The following is a 16406-nucleotide window of genomic DNA, read 5'->3' on the forward strand; positions in this document are numbered from 1 at the left end:
CAGATGTAACAAGTGACACATATTAAATGTGACAGACTTTGCAATGCAGCAACATGTGCCTCAGCATTTTCTTGTACAAAAGAGAAAGTCGTCTTCCTTAATACGAGGATGATCACTGCTTCATGTTCTTATATTATGCAGATTCCTCCCTCTGGCCACAATGTGAATGCTAAGTAGGGCTCATTTCATTGCTTTTCCTGAATCGCTCAAGTTGTATGATGAGCGAACCATGTAAACACCTTGTTGAGTTCTACTTAATGCTGTGCACATGCGTGAGCACCTGCAGTGAACTCCACATGTGCAGGGTGTCTTTATAGCAGGGACTGCAAAAGTGTCAGGCTCATAACCTCCAAGTGTACCTCATTAGAACTAATGCTCCACAAATGAAGTTTCAAAAAGCAATGCTCCTTGCATTTACATTTTGAAAGGGTCTGCCACACATTCAAATGTTAACAAATAGTTTAATATAATAGCCATAGTAAATAGGGCTTAATGTTATTAAAACAGCAAAATAACACTGTATAAAGGTATATTATTACATTCCTAAAGGTTAGCCAAACAGTCAACTTATGCTGTGCGGAAACATGGATGTCTACAGCTAGTGAGGTTTGGCTTTATTGGGGTGAATTTGTCCATTAATCAACTTAAAAAGAAATAAGTCATGGGCCTTCAGAATCACCATAAGGCTAAAACACCTGCTGTCATTACGGGATCATTTCATGTATCCTTTAGTCCTCTTTTACAAGAGGATTCAAAGAATCACGCAGTGCAAACTCTACCTTGGCTAGTTTTTCTTTTTTTTTTCAGTTGGATTGGTTGTGTGTGCTGTTTACTTTTTTATCTTGTTATTAGATGGGATATTTTGCAGGCCCCTTAATAGTTAGGGTCAACAGCTGGGTACAACAAACCTGTGTTTCCTGTTAGATTGGCTGTGTGTCCTGTTCACTTTTTCATTTCTTTAATTTTGGAAATGTTTAATGTACTTTAATAGTGGATGGTTTGTTCAGTTTATTCATTTATGGAGCTTATCTTTCCAGGCCTCTACTGAAAATGGGCATTTCTTCTTTCCTGCTCTGAACTTAAAGACACTTCAGTAATATAACAACAAAGCTCAGATTTATTTATTTTATTTATTTCCAGTTTGATTACCGGGTAAGTCCACTGGGTGAGAGTGACCCGTTTTCAGTGGAGGCCCGGGGAGAAAAGCTCCAAGATACATAATACAGATTAGATACAAAAATATGAGGATGTCAGTCTTACATAATATGGAAAACAGTTACTAGTAAGTACCCTGAAAATATGCATAATCAGCAGAAAAGCATTAAGTGTGGACTTATCGTTTATACATTTTCTTTAGTGTGCACACTCAGATATTAGGTGAGAAGATATTTTATATACGTACTTTAAGTAAAATGAGGATACACTATACATGCACAATTTCAGAACAGAAATTAGTAGTGGAAAGCTATATACAACATTTACATTGTTGAATCACATGAAATAAGTAGCTAATGGAGACGGGAGAGCTTAGAAAATGCTCGTGGGAGCATAGCTGAAGGAGAGTTTTTGAGGGCTTAGGAACCTGAGAGGGAAACCCCCAGGGGAATCTACTTAGGAAGATTAGGTTGGATGGTGGCAGCTGCATTTCCATTTTGTTTGGGATGGTTCTTACCGCGGGAGGAATTGAATTCCATTTTTTGCCTGGAGAGGCAGGGAGGAGAAGTTGTCCTGCTGTACTTTTGGGTTTGGGGATAGCAATTAGGTTTTGATGCTCGAATCTGAGAGTTCTATTGGGGGTGTAATGGGGGAGGATATTAGTTAGTGCTGGACACTTAGTTGGGTGATATACAAGTCTGTGTGCAGTAGTGAGCTGAAGGAAGTCTAAGTAGTTTGGGAGTTCACGCCACTTTAGGGATCTTAGGGTAAGGCAGTGATGGGTAGAAGGTTTAGATTTGGTAGCAAATTTTGAGATTTTATTATAGCAATTTTCTAGTTTGGAGGACATAGAGGAGGATGGGTTAGTTAGCAGGGGGGCTCATATAATAAGGAAGGCAGTAGAGAAGTGGTGGCTAAAGCGTTCCTAGTAGTATAAGAGATGAAGCGATTGTTCCTATACAGCATACCTAGCTTTTGGTGGGTTTTCTTAATATTTTGTTGAATATGGATATCGAATTTGAGATGTTCGTCAATAGTAATACCAAGTAGTTTAGCAGAAGGAACCACTTCTATAGGTGAATTAGTTTGACTTAGCACTTTGAAGGTCTTTTTGTTGTAGGAGTATGTCTTTGTGGGAGGGAAATGCAGAATTTTTGATTTGTTTGTGTTGAGAGAGTGGTGGTTTTAGCACATCCTATTTTCGGTGGTTGAGAAAGCAGTTTGGGTTTTAGACAGCAATTCTGTGAGGTTAGAGGCAGAGCAGACTAAGGTAGAATCATCTGCATAGTGAATAATTTTGGAATCAGGAATGGCAGTATGAAAGTTGTTTATGAAAATATTGAAAAGCATGGGCCCTAGGACAGATCCCTGTGGTATGGGCCCTAGGATAGATCCCTGTGGTATGCCAGTTGGGGTAGGTAAGAAGGAAAAGGTAGAGTACTTCCATTTGACTGCCTGAGTTCTATCTGATAGTTAGCTGGAGAACCAGGATATAGTGTTTGGGGAGAGATGGAGGTTTGAGAGGTGATAAAGAAGGTGTTTGTGTGAAACAGTGTTGAATGCTTTGGACAGATCGAGCAGAACAGTAGAGACTAGATGTCCAGAGTCTCGGGCTAGATTGACTGTTTCTAAGAAAGAGAGTAGAGCAGTTATAGTACTATGACCTGGGCGGAAACCATGTTGTGTGGGTGTAACAAGATTGTTTTGGGCCAGGTAAGGCATAAGATGAAGGTGAATGCACTTTTTAAGGATTTGTGAGATTGGTGAGAGCAGAGTGATAGGGCGGAAGTTAGAGATGCTGGTGTCTTTGCCTCCTTTATGAAGCGGAAGAATATAGGCTGAGTGCCAGAGTTTGGGGACGTAAGATTCCTTAATAGATCTGGTGATTATAATACTGATTGGGAGAGCTAAGGCATCGGCAGCACATTTTAGGAAGGCAGAGGGAATGTTGTCAGGAGCATTAGTGCATGGTTTAAGTTTGGATAGAAGTCTTTTTATGGAGTTAGTAGAGGCAGGTTTGAAGTCGAACAAGAGGGGAGAGTTATTAGTGGGGTTGGATGAGGAAGAGAGATGGGCTGGAGGGTTATTGTTGGGGAAGGTCCTGGTCAGGTCAGAAATAGTTTCTAAGAAGAATGAGTTAAATTCAGAGGATAGATCAAGGTCAGATTTGCTTGGGTCAGGACAGGGATTATTTTTGGATCCTGGATTAAGCAGTGAATTTATAGATTTCCAGAATTGCTTGGAGTTTTTGTTGTTGTTGGACTGGTGTTTGATGTAGTAGGAATTTTTGTCCTTGGTTATTAGCTGTTTTGCTAGGTTACGTTGCTGTTTGTATTGCAGCAGGGTATTAGGAAGTTTATCTTTTTGGTACAGCTTCCAAAGCTTGTCCCTTTGGTGCATAATTTTCTTAGTATCTTAGCTGAATTAGTTTTTATCCTCTTGTGTCTAAGAGGGGCAAGGGAGTTTAGAGTGTCCAGGAAGACAGAGTTGAAATATTCTATAGCATTGTCAAGAGGAAGGGAGTTTGGTATTTGCCAGTTCATTTGTTTGAGAATGTTTGAGAAGGATGTGGGGTTGAAATTACTGAGGTTACGGGTATAAATATCTTGGTGCTGGTGAGGGGAAGAGGTCGTTGAGTGATGAATGTAAGCTGGGAAATGGTCGCTGATGGAATCAGGAGTTGTGCCAGAGTTGGTTATTTTATTAGGATCAGAGACTAAGATCCAGTCTAAAGTGGAACCAGGGGGGTTTATTTTGTTAGGTCGGGTGACTGAGTGAATTATCTGAGAGAAGTTATAGAGGTTGATGGATAGGGAGGGAGAGGTGCTATTAATTTTGTTCCAGTCAATATTTACATCTCCTAAAATATAAGTTTCATACTTAATTTTAGTAGAGGCCCATAGGAGAATATCCTCAAGGGTAGAGATATTGTTACCAGGAGAGATATAAAGGGCTATGATACAGATATTCTTGTGTTTATTCATTTTTAGTAGTCCAGCAGTCAATTCTGTGTTCTGGAAATGTGGAATTGGAGTTTGGAGGGGGCTTGTGCTAGTGAGAAGAGAAAGTATGCTAGCTTCTGGGTAGAGAAGGGGTATGGCTGCTGGCTGTCCTGGCTGTGAAGTGAGCTTTTAATCACCAAAAGTAAAATAATTCATGCATATGCTTTACTGCCAGTTTAGGGAGTACACATACATGTTTACTTCTTTACTGGAAGGGTGCTAGGATAGCAGTCCAGTAGGAGTTCATGTTATTTTGAAAAGGGTCCGTAGCCAGCAGGCAGGTAGACTCTAGGTTTTGGATTTGAAATAGGCAGGATGCAGAGCTGGGAACTTTTGAAAGAGAGGGAGAGAAAAAGAAGTAAACTTAATACAGGAAGTTATATTATGCAGGTAAGGCAATGATTTACATTCATTCAGTACTGCTAAAAGCTGGAAATGTAGGTTCAAACAAATACTCAATACACTGCAAGAGAGCCCTGGATAATAAACACTAGGTTCACATTTGTATAAGGCAACTAGGAGAATCTTAGTGATATTGTAGTGCCATTGTTCAGATAAATAGGTATTAATGTAGGCAAATTCTACCAACTATATTGGCTTTTTATATCCAGGCTGACTAGTAGGCACCAGGGTACAGTATTTACAGGAGTAATAATATGCACATCCAGCTTTACTTGTGCTGAAGCAAAAATGTAACTTTGACAATGTGTACTATTTCAATACTGATAGGCTCGTTGCCTTAAGCAGTGCATCAAACAAGAACTTCAGGCAGTGTTACTTTCCACATATAGCTTCTTTCATAACTAATAGGGAGGCTGCTGTCTTGTGTTGCCCACATGCAGAATGCTAAATGGAAGCTATGCACTTTCTTAGAGGCTATTCAGAGCTTAGCCGTATTAAATAAATTAGCATTTAGTTCCCCTGTTGATTTCCTACTAGCATTCTTTCACCGGAGACATGCAATAAAGAAGTGAGGTAGCTTGGCGTAAATGGGATCGGGAATATTGAAAAAGGAACTAGTTCCTACGGGTTATTCTTTTGATTTATAGTTAAAATAAAGTATGATTAAATGAAGAGGTGGTCATAACAGCTCAGTGTTTCTCGTTGTTGAGTTAGAAATGTTCATAAAGCATGGTGCTGTAATGAACGAAGGAAAAGATGTGGTACACCTAGCAGCACAGCGTTCCTCAATGGGGTTGAATGCTAGGAAAGCGTGGTGCTTTAGATAGCACCACAGCCTACTTATCTGGAGTAAAAACTTAATTAGTATTAGACACAGGTCAATAAATGGTGTAGTACATGTAGCTGCACAGCGTTTCCTGGTAATGGGCTGGAACGCTAAGAAAAGCATAGTGCTTAATGGACTCCGCAACCTTCCAATCAGGTGTAAAACTTTCACAATTAGTTTTAGATGCAGTTTAAACAAATTACCCTAGAAATACCTAAAACGTATGGGAGATTAAAATTGATATGCCATACAGCAGCTGTAGCAGTAGAAGTTTCACCTTTGCACACTTCGTTGCTTCTAGTAGCTCCACGTGGGTGACGCAAACACAGACCAGCCTTTTTGGTGTTATGAAACCTAGCACATTAATTCCTGTTATTTAGCAATCATGAGCTGTGTTACAATGATTCAAAGCACATAGACAACTAGAAAACTTAGCAAGAAGTACACAAAGACTATAACACTTCTAAGCACTTGAACCGAGACACAACTTAGCGAGACTGTAATACTTAGTAAGAAAAATACACTACCACACTGCAACAGTAGAAATCCAGCATTTGTGCAGCTGAAGCAGAAGTTAACAGTTAAAACACACTTCTATGCTATTACATTTAGAAATCAGCTTAAAAGTACAGGGAAGGTACAATACATTACTTACAGCAGTCGCAGGCACCAGGACCAGGAGCGTGCAGCAGCCAGGGTTAATTCCAGAGAAGGAAATATGGCACCTAGAGGGGTTACTAATGTTTATAAAATACAGGGAGAGTAGGGGGTGGAAAGAGGGGGTGTAACAGAGATGGCAGATAAAGAGGGTGGGGAAATAGACCTCCCGCAGTCAGTAAGGTTAAATAGGAGATAAACCGACAGTGACAGACTGGATAGGGGGAAGGGGAAACACAGAGAAATTAGAGAATAGACACAGAAACCTTATGGTGAGGAAAGGATGTAGACAAACAGGGAATGAGAATTTCAGAGATAAATATTGAGCCAAAGAAGGAGCTCGAGAGGAACAATCAGTGGAAGAGGTTTACTAAGGTAAGTTTAGTTATGTATAGATAAGTGGGAATACAGTAGTAGAGCAGGTTAGAGAATAGCTAGATGATAATTATAAAACCAGGATTAAAGCTGAGAGTATGTTAAAAACAGGGTTTAGAATAACAAAGTTGTAATGTATTAATATTATAAACCAAAGGGCTAAATAAATAAGATGTGGGACTGACTGGCATAAGGTTGCCACCTAGTGGAAAGCTTATGTATTACAATGGAAGTTCTATCTCTGAGAAAGGCTAATCAAGGAATTGGGAAGGAAGAAAATAGGGGCTTGTGCTAGTGAGAAGAGAAAGTATGCTAGCTTCAGGGTAGAGAAGGGGTATGGCTGCTTGCTGTCCTGGCTGTGAAGCTAGCTTTTAATCAACAAAAGTAAAAACTTTCATGCGTATGCTTTACTGCCAGTTTAGGGAGTACACATACATGTTTACTTCTTTACTGGACGGATGCTAGGATAGCAGTCCAGTAGGAGTTCAGGTTATTTTGAAAAGGATCTGTAGCCGGCAGGCCAGTAGACTCTAGGTTTTGGATTTGAAATAGGCAGGATGCAGAGCTGGGAAATGTTTACTTCTTTTACTGGAAGGGTGCTAGGATAGCAGTCCAGTAGGAGTTCAGGTTATTTTGAAAAGGGTCCGTAGCCGGCAGGCAGGTAAACTCTAGGTTTTGGATTTTAAATAGGCAAGATGCAGAGGTGGGAGGTGGTGTGGTAGCATTGTCGCCTCACAGCAAGACGTTGTCCTGTTCGATTCTCAGCTAGAGCGTCTTCTGTGTGGAGACATGCGTGAATGGGCATGCCTTCGTTGAAGGTTGTGCGTCAGGGCTGGTAACTCGGCACACAAAAATCCACTACCAAACATTAGCGGACCAGAGTTCCGCTGTGGCAACCCCTAACTGGGATAAGCCGAAAGACACAACAAGGATGCAGAGGTGGGAAAGCAGTCGCAGGCACCAGGACCAGGAGCACGCAGCAGCCAGGGTTAATTCCAGAGAAGGAAAGCTAAAAAGATAAAAGATATCCAGATAAACTCTAAGAATGTATTCAGTGAGTGTCCTGCAAAGAACGCATATCATATACAGGAGTGTTTCCTTCCTTCCTTACAGACTCTATCAGGACTGGTTCAAGTTTATCACAATTCTGAGTTTATTAGATAAAGCTACCATGAAAATTGAAGCTGGGAGAATGCTCAGCAAAGACTGTATCACAGAGACAAAGCATGGTCCTTGATGAAAATAAATAAATAAATGAATAAATAAACATGTAAATAAAATTCTATTACAAAATGCACATATTTTTATACTGGTATCTCAGCAAAGACATCTAAGAAACATTCTATCCAAAAACCCAATTAATACTCGCTTGACTTACTTCGGAACAAGTACACTTCCTACTGCATAAACCAACACCAAAATCTATTAGACAACTGAAAGACATACTGGGCAGAAATTAAAAAATAGATTTCTCAGTCAACCTAAAGACAATTTCTATATTAGCAGTTACTGTTATTAAATATAAGAGTAATATCATACTGATTAAACTTAATATGTTTTCCATGATCTGATTATACAGTCTCCTAGATCAAGACTAAGAAAGGTTTCTTATCGCCTTTAGTCCATCTGTATTTTTGAGGTATACTGACTTTAAAGTGAGAATAATAAAAAAGAGAAAGTGGTAGACAAACCTCCTTATATGGGGTCTCTGTTTTTCCTTCTTTTTCAGGTTGTATCATTTGATCTTAATTTGACAAGCTGAAATATATACATACACACATAGAAATATATATATATATATATATATATATATATATATATATATATATATATATATATATATATAAATGGGTCTACTTTACAAGATAAAAATACCAAATGAACAACTTTCATATAACCAAGACCAAAATGACAATTCAAAATCCTGACAGTGCAATTAGCTGACTTTCATTTAAACAACCTTTTACAAGACCAACTTCATTGATACTGCATAGAAAAAGAGAACTTTGAAGACATGCGGAATAAATAGTGTACTGTCTTTAAACTTTTATACTAGCTACCAAATACAGATGAAAATATAGCAAACGTTTTGCAGAAATCACAATTATGACACTAACTACTAACACGATAGCAACAGGACAATACCCTATATAAACCCAAACATACCTAGCATCACCTATACCCTGCCCACCAATCGATACCCACATAGCCAAAAAACTTCTCACTGAATATTCACACCTCTGCAGCAATACCCAGATTTCTCTGAGCTACTACACAATGGTACCTTCTACACCGAGCCAACAGATATTGCCAATATACTGGCCAATAGTTTCAGTGTGCCAACTTTACCCCTCTCATCCTCCCAAAGGTCCAGTCACAATGCCAGTAGACTGCCAGGCACCCAGTATTACTGCTGCACAGACTAACACAGCTCTGTCCAAGGTCAAGAAATCAGTTCTATGGGACCTGACAATATCCCTGGCTGTGTTCTACATGAACTACAGAGTTAACTGGCACCTCATCTGTGTGCCCTGTTCAATCACAGCCTCACCTCAGGCTTTGTCCCTATTGAATGGTGCACTACTATAGTCATCCCTCTCCACAAAGGAGGAGTGACTACAGATCCTGGGAACTATCGCCCCATTACCCTGACAAGTCTGATATGCAAAGCTATGGAACACATCATCATGGACCTAATAAACAAGGATATAGGGAATCTCCAAACTCTGGATCCCAAACAGTTTGGTTTCGTGAAGGGTAGATCATGCCTTCTCAACTTGGTTGACTTCTTTGAATCAGTCAAGAGTCAACAGAGCTGTGGATGAAGGCAATTTGGTTCATACAGCTACCTTGATCTGGCCAAGGCCTTTGACACCATTCCCCACTGAGGAATCGTAGAAAAACTCACTAAGCTAGGCATCAACCCCTATATCACTAGGTGGGTTGCAATCTGGCTCACAGGTAGAACCCACAGTGTGAAAGTAGCTGACTCCAAGTCAGACTGCTGACCAGTCATGAGTGGAGTCCCACAGGGATTGGTCCTGAGTCCTCTCCTGTTTGATATCTACTTCTCAGAAGTCCAGTCCAACATGAAGGGCCTCTAGCTGACAAAGTTTGCAGATGAGTGCAAGTTGGGAGCCATTATTAACTCCCCAAGTGATGCTGATATCCTACAGAAAGGCCTCACTGAGACCAACGACTGGTATCAGAACCATGGCCATAAGCTCAATGCCAAAAAGATGTGTCATTATCCCCTTTGGGAAAAACGCAGTTCCTGTGAACTACCACATCGATGGTAGTCCACTGAATACAGAAGGCGTTATAAGATATCTGGGAACACAGGCTGACATCAACCTCTCTTTTGAGCACCACACTGCCACTGTGGTCAGAACGTCCTTCTATGTGGCACATCTGATTACTAAGGGTTTTGCATCCAGGAAGAAAGAGGTCATTGTCTCTCTCTACTCTTCCTTCATTAGGCCAATCGTCAAGTACAATGCCCCATTTGGCATGTACCTCACTAGACACCTGCAACAACTGGAGAGGCCACAAAAGTACCTCACAAAGAGGATCCTAGGCCTTAAATACTTGTCCTATATGGACAGACTCAAAAAACTCCAACTATTCTCTGTCTCATCTCACCTACTCAGAGGTGATCTCTGCTTGACTTACAACGCCACGTCTGACCCAGGTCTGTCAGAAATGCTACATCTAAAGAAATCCCAATCCCTCTGTACCACATGCTCCAGAGACCTGAACCTCATTACCACAATCAACAGAACATGCTGGAGGGACAGGTTCATATCCCAGAGACTGCCCATGCTATGGAATAGACTTCCCATACATGTCAAACAGAGCACTACACTGGCCCTCTTCAAAAGAAATCTTGATGAGTGGATGGGAAATAGAAAATTCACCCCAGGGATCACTGCAGTGGCTCTTCTTGACAGAGGCACTGGAAACTAAGGTTGGGTGCCATAATGCTAGGTTAATCCTATGGGCTAGGCTTGTAAAGGCACCAGTGCCATTAGCCAAGTATACACCTATGAACCTATGATGGTAGTTATATCACTGACATGAATATTCCATACAGACACCTAAATTCAATACAAGCAATTGTTAATTTTTAACATTTACATTTTTTGTAGGGGGGCGTAACTTCTCTGCACCACCCATGGGGGGGGGAGATTGCACTATAGTGCAGAAATGAGTGAATTTCTTGTTCCGCTCAGCTTGGAGCCTCAGCATTTCAAATGTTCAGTCTTCTGAATATCAGCATTAGACACACACACACATATGGTTGGCTAACCATAAGTGCTTGCAACTCAGATGTAGAGTTCAGAAGAATCAGTAAAACTGTTTTCCATGTTAAGAACCTCTAGTCAGACAGATTAGCTGATTCAAATGGAGCAAGTGTTAACTTTTCGTACACAAAATTAAGGTACGAAGGTGGGGTCACTGGTATTCCAGGACTCCTCTTATGCAAAACCCCTTTCAAGTACATTTTGGTATGAGATTGCATTGAAAGAGGAGGATCCATTGGCAGACACTTTGGAATGGCAGATAAACAGAATAATGACTCACAAATATTTTAAAACCAAAGAACAACCTGCCTTGAAAGGGAGCTGGTTATGTTGTTGGTACCAACTAGAAAACCTTTTCCATTTGTTAATATACAATTCTGTAATAATAGGCTTTCTTTACTCATTACTTACTGCACAACTTCAGAAAACTGGGGCCTAAAAGGAATTAAGACCCCATCATCCAGGCAGTCAACTGAAGATGATTCATGTCAGGTGTATCAAACACCCCTGGTCTTGTGTGAGTAAACTATGTATACATTCAGTATGATAGTGAGGAGTCTTAAGGATGTGAGCTGTTAACAAGTGGCTTCATGTAATCCAGGATTTCATTCTCCCAGCCTCCATTTGCCTGCTGTGTATGAGTAAGTCACTTATCTAGATAGTAGTCTGGAGGTATTCTGAATGTATATGTGCATAAATATTTGTGTGTGTGTGTGTGTGTGTGTGTGTGTGTGTGTGTGTGTGTGTGTGTGTGTGTGTGTGTGTGTGTGTGTGTGTGTGTGTGTGCGCACGCGCGCGTGTGTGTCTTTATGCATACACACACACACACACACACACACACACACATATATATATATATATATATATATATATATATATATATATATATTCGATCCCAGTTTCCATAATGTTTAATTAGCTCTCATTGTCCAGAAGTACCTCTCTGCTCTCTTCACAAATGTGTACCAGAAAGCTGAGCATCATCTTCTCACTCTTTACACTCTCCAGTGGTGACCCTTCCCAACCTCATAATGATTAATGTAATCAGTGTTCAGGAGAGTATCCTGCAATCCACCAGTGTAGGCTTGCATGAGTAAATCCGCTCTCTGAGGAAGCATGTGGTAATTGTCTCTGGCTATTTCCAAAAAGGGAGCTTTGCATTTGCCTGGGCCAGGAGGGAGTTACCACAATGCTCTAAGTGGATTCCTTCTGAATCTTCAGAAGTGCCCTGGATATTAGTGGAAAGGGTTAAAAGGCATACAGAAACATTCCTTTCCAAAGAAAAGAAAAGGAATCTGTCTTCCAGGCCTTTTTATGGCACCCTGGAACAAAATTCTGCCAGAGATGTACTTGATGAAGTCTCCACATATGGATCGAATCTTGGAAGACCCCTTGATTTTGTTTTCATTTCCACTTGTAAGGGTCTTCTTGTCTTGTCTGCCACACAGGTTTGCTCTGACTGAATACAGGATTCCAATAAGAGTGAGAATGTGCTCTGAAGCTATATCCCAAGCTAACTTGGCTAGTCCGTAAAGGGGGTACAACCTGGTCCCCCCTTATTTGTTACAACCTGGTTCCCCCTTGCTTGTTGATGCACTATATGACTGTGATATTGTCTGTAACCACTTAAAGAAATCCCAGGGATCAAAGACGATTCAGAGAGCTGAGTACCTTGATCAGGGCAAACAGCTGCTTGATATATATGTGCTTGCATCTCTCCTTGATGTCTCACAAGCCGTTGCATTTTCACCCCCCCCCCCCCCAAGCAAAGTTTAAAGCATCTGTGGTGATTGATGCATTTGGAGCAGGGAGGGATTTAAGAATATCCATTGTCCCCACCCAAAGAATTCTCTTCTGAAAAACCCCAGCACTGGAATATGAAAATGTAATGGGTGTTGATGCTCTGACCAAAGAGATTTCAGGTAACACTGTATCTTTATCATGTGGAGTCCTGACAAGGGTTTCATGAGAATCATAGATGCTATAATATTCAAATTCCTGAAGTATTCTCTTGCATTGGTTGAAGTATGATTGAAAAACTTTAGAAATAGAGCTAAATAAAGATCCATTTTTTTTTTAAATAACAGCTGTTTGAACTGAGGTGTCAAGTTGACATTCCAGGAGCACAACCTTGTGCAAAAGAGTCACAAAAGACTTTTGAATATTCTCAGGAAATTCCAGTTAGTGCAAGAGATCTCTTACCCAAGACAGAGAGAGAGAGAGAGAGAGAGTTTGCTGACACATTGAAAAAGACTCTGCAAAGATAAGCAAGTTGTCTAAATATGGAAAAATGTGGATTCCCTGTAGCCTGCAATGAGCTATAATCAGAGCTATACACTTCATAAACACTCTTGGTGCAGTGGATAGTCCACGGGGTAAGGCAGAGAACCATAATGTGATCCAGACACACCAAACTTTATGAAACATCTGAAGTCTGGATAAGTAGGGATGTGATGATAAGCATCAAGTGCAGTGTTACCAGAAAACCTGAAAGACAAAGAAGAGGTTGTGATGATAGGAGGTACTGCCAGCCATGCCTGAAGAAGTAGGACATTGGATGTATGACTTGTGCCAGCACAGTTAGCTGGAATTTTGTAAATAATTATATGCCATTTGTATATCAAATTGATGTATACATATACTTGTGCTGAAAATGTATTTGTGAGGTCTGGTTGTGTTAAAATGTATCAATAGTGCAACCTGCTGGAATGAAAAGAAATGTACATGTATTATTCTAACTGAATTAAACATATATGTTTTAATAGAGGATACTGGGACAGCAGAGGTTAACTAGCCAGCTTACTTTAAAGGATAACAATAGGATTCTAGTATTAAATGCTCAACTTCTCTGTCTTTTTTCTCCCTATTTACTGTCCCTGCTATGAATAAACAACAATACAGCATTTAAAATATGTTAAATCAACTGTTTCTCTCCACTAGAACAGTACATTATTGTACTGTGGTGGTTTCACTTTCAAAAAACTTTTGTCCTGCCCTGGTAAAGCTTGCTGCAGTCTCCATTTCATTGATGTCATCAACACCAATGAATACAGGTAGTTTTCTGGCCAATTACTTCCCCAAACTGACATCTCCATGACCTTCCTAAAAACCCACCCATGCTGTAATGTCACAGCTGCCTGGTCCTTCCCCTAACCATACAGAAAGGAAAGGCTAGAATAAGGAAATGGCACGAGTCAAGTCTCCTGCTGTGGGCTGTCAATCACAGGTGGTAACATCTCAAATTACCCTTAGAACTTTGACAGCTAGGGAAGTTAGGTGTGAAGTGGGGTGGGAGATGAGTCAAACTAGTACAATTCAGGCTTCACAAAACACTGCAGTTTATCTATTCTAAAAAGAAGCAGCAGTAAAAGCACTTTGAAAGTCTGTTCTGTGGCATTTGCACTGTTTGTGTTTTAAGTAGTCATTGAATGGCATGAAATGTTACTTAAAACTAACTGACTAAAAGACAGCAGTGTATGCATGTAAAAGATGCCAGACTCCATGTGGTCAAACTCAGAAATTATGTATAAAAATATTTAAAATCCTGTAAATAGTTCCAGAGTGGTGATAAAATATAGAAAACACTAAACCGTGATGAAATAAACATGTTTTTGAATCTGTGGGTGCAGTTTTCCTTTAAGAAAAATAAGAGAAATGTAAATTAGCTGTTAAACCACAAGGCTGAATAGGACTGGAGACAGTGGGTCTGGAATAAACCTTTGTTCATTAGCTCAGTAAAATGAGGGGAAGCCCTAGGCACTGCAAATCATTTAGATATGTATTGTAGCCATCTGTGCAAAATTTCTGTCTTAGCTTCAAAGGAGGATACTGTGAGAATCCAGAGCAGTTGACCAGATGAGTTCATTCTGCAAGTCTTCTTGGGTATTATATTTTACAGAGAGTAATCACTGAGCATTGAGTATTCTGTTTTGTGGAACCTGACTAGAAAGACTGCTCACATATTTCATTGTGCCTTTCTATATCAGGTAAGTTATTAGGGAATAGTAATTCTCCTAGATTCAGTCAGGAATATAGTGAAGCTTAGTTTAGAGATTCTTTTTCTTTATTTGTATGAGTTTGTCCATCCATGTTATTTTCAATATTTCCTGTGATTTGAACTCTGTGGTTTACTGTAAGGTTGAGTGAATTTAAAGACATGCAGGTAGGTTTGTGCGTGTGTGGGTGTGCCTTCTTTGAAGGTTGGGCACTGGGCTGGCAACTCAACACTGTAAAAATTCACTGCCAATCATTAGCGGACCAGAGTTCTGCTGTGGCAACCCCTAACCGGGAAAAGCCGAAAGACAGTTTTTATATATTTAGTATTTTCTTGTCCATTTATTGTTTATTATTAAATATATTTAAACTTTTCATTGTGGCTGGTCCATTTTAGAAAATATTTAAGCTTTGAGAGTATATTTGCACATATTTATTTGGTGATAACTCTGGCCATTCCCGAAATCCTTGCTGTTTGGACATTACCATTTGTAGCAATATTAACTTCACTCAGCATAATTGGATACCATTTTAAGAGCCTTATAGTGACTGACTGGTGGCAGTAAATCTACTTTATAATCTGGGCAAAATTGATAGGACTGGTAATCTGAGTCAGCCCCTCCCAGGTGTGTGTGTGTGTGTGTGTGTGTGTGTGTGTGTGTGTGTGTGTGTGTGTGTGTGTGTGTGTGTGTGTGTGTGTGTGTGTGTGTCAGATACTTGGGGCAGGGACACAAAGCACTGGCTTCACAGTGCCAGTGTGGAGCCTTACTGGGAACCTGGGGAGAGGCAGATAAAGACAACCAGGCCCCGGGCTGAGTGTGTGCCCTGTGTGCTCTTAGGGGAAATTGTGCTTTATGCAAAGAAGCCTGTATCTGAAAATACTGAGTGTATCTATTTGTATTCCAAGTGCATATCCCTTTCCATTGTCAGTGGTGAGGATTCAGGCTCCCTTGATTATTGGCCTGGCATGGGAACATCACAGAGTTAACAGGTTGTGAAGTGACAACATTTTGAATTTAAGCACTATCACAAACATGTTTAGGAAAGAAAGATCCAGAACTGGTAACCATGCATTTTCTTTCTTTGGCACTAGAAGTATCATTGAACAAACTCCCTTCCTCACCTAGAAAGGAGGGACTGGTTCTTTCACTCCTCAGGACATCGTGTGATGAAGAAACAGGTAGAAACAAAGAGTCTGATCTGCAGGATGAAGAATGACCCCCTGGAAAGGAAGAATTTCCTTGCACTGCAATCTGTAGCCTTGAAGAATGATTTTTTGAACCCATTTCAATGAAACAATCTGTTGCTAAAGAGAAAAATGTTGATTTAGACTTTCTGGAAGAGAGAAGGGGCCAGGGTGGGTGGGAAGGTCATAAGATCTCTTGAATAGTCATTCAGAATTGTTGCATGTCCTTGGTTTTGGGATGTTTGAGACTTCTTTTTGAACCCCCCCCCCCCTTGTCATTGCTTCTTAAATGTCTGTTCACCTGAATTTTGTTAAAGCTGTTTATTCCAGTTTTTTTTTTTTTGCCAAAATTGGAGGAGGAGAAAGAAAATCCCTTCTGGAAAAGAAGAGCTGAAAATTCTTAGAGATTCCTTGGAGCAGATTGCCCCTTTCACCACACTTTTTGATCACCCTTGCAACATAGGTGCAATACACAAAATCTCTATCCAGGGTGGAATTTAAAATCT

At 40.2% G+C, this 16406-nt stretch overlaps 1 protein-coding gene across 1 annotated transcript in view; it reads right to left on the bottom strand.

Annotated features, from left to right (window-relative positions):
* LOC122815019 (mucin-2-like) overlaps positions 1-16406 on the bottom strand; it is a 197210-nt gene that overhangs the window by 142237 nt on the left and 38567 nt on the right. The gene's annotated exons all lie outside the window — the stretch shown is intronic.

The sequence above is a fragment of the Protopterus annectens genome, chromosome 11.part0 (genome assembly GCF_019279795.1).
Source record: "Protopterus annectens isolate FY-2018-M chromosome 11.part0, PAN1.0, whole genome shotgun sequence".
Lineage (NCBI taxonomy): Eukaryota > Metazoa > Chordata > Ceratodontiformes > Protopteridae > Protopterus > Protopterus annectens.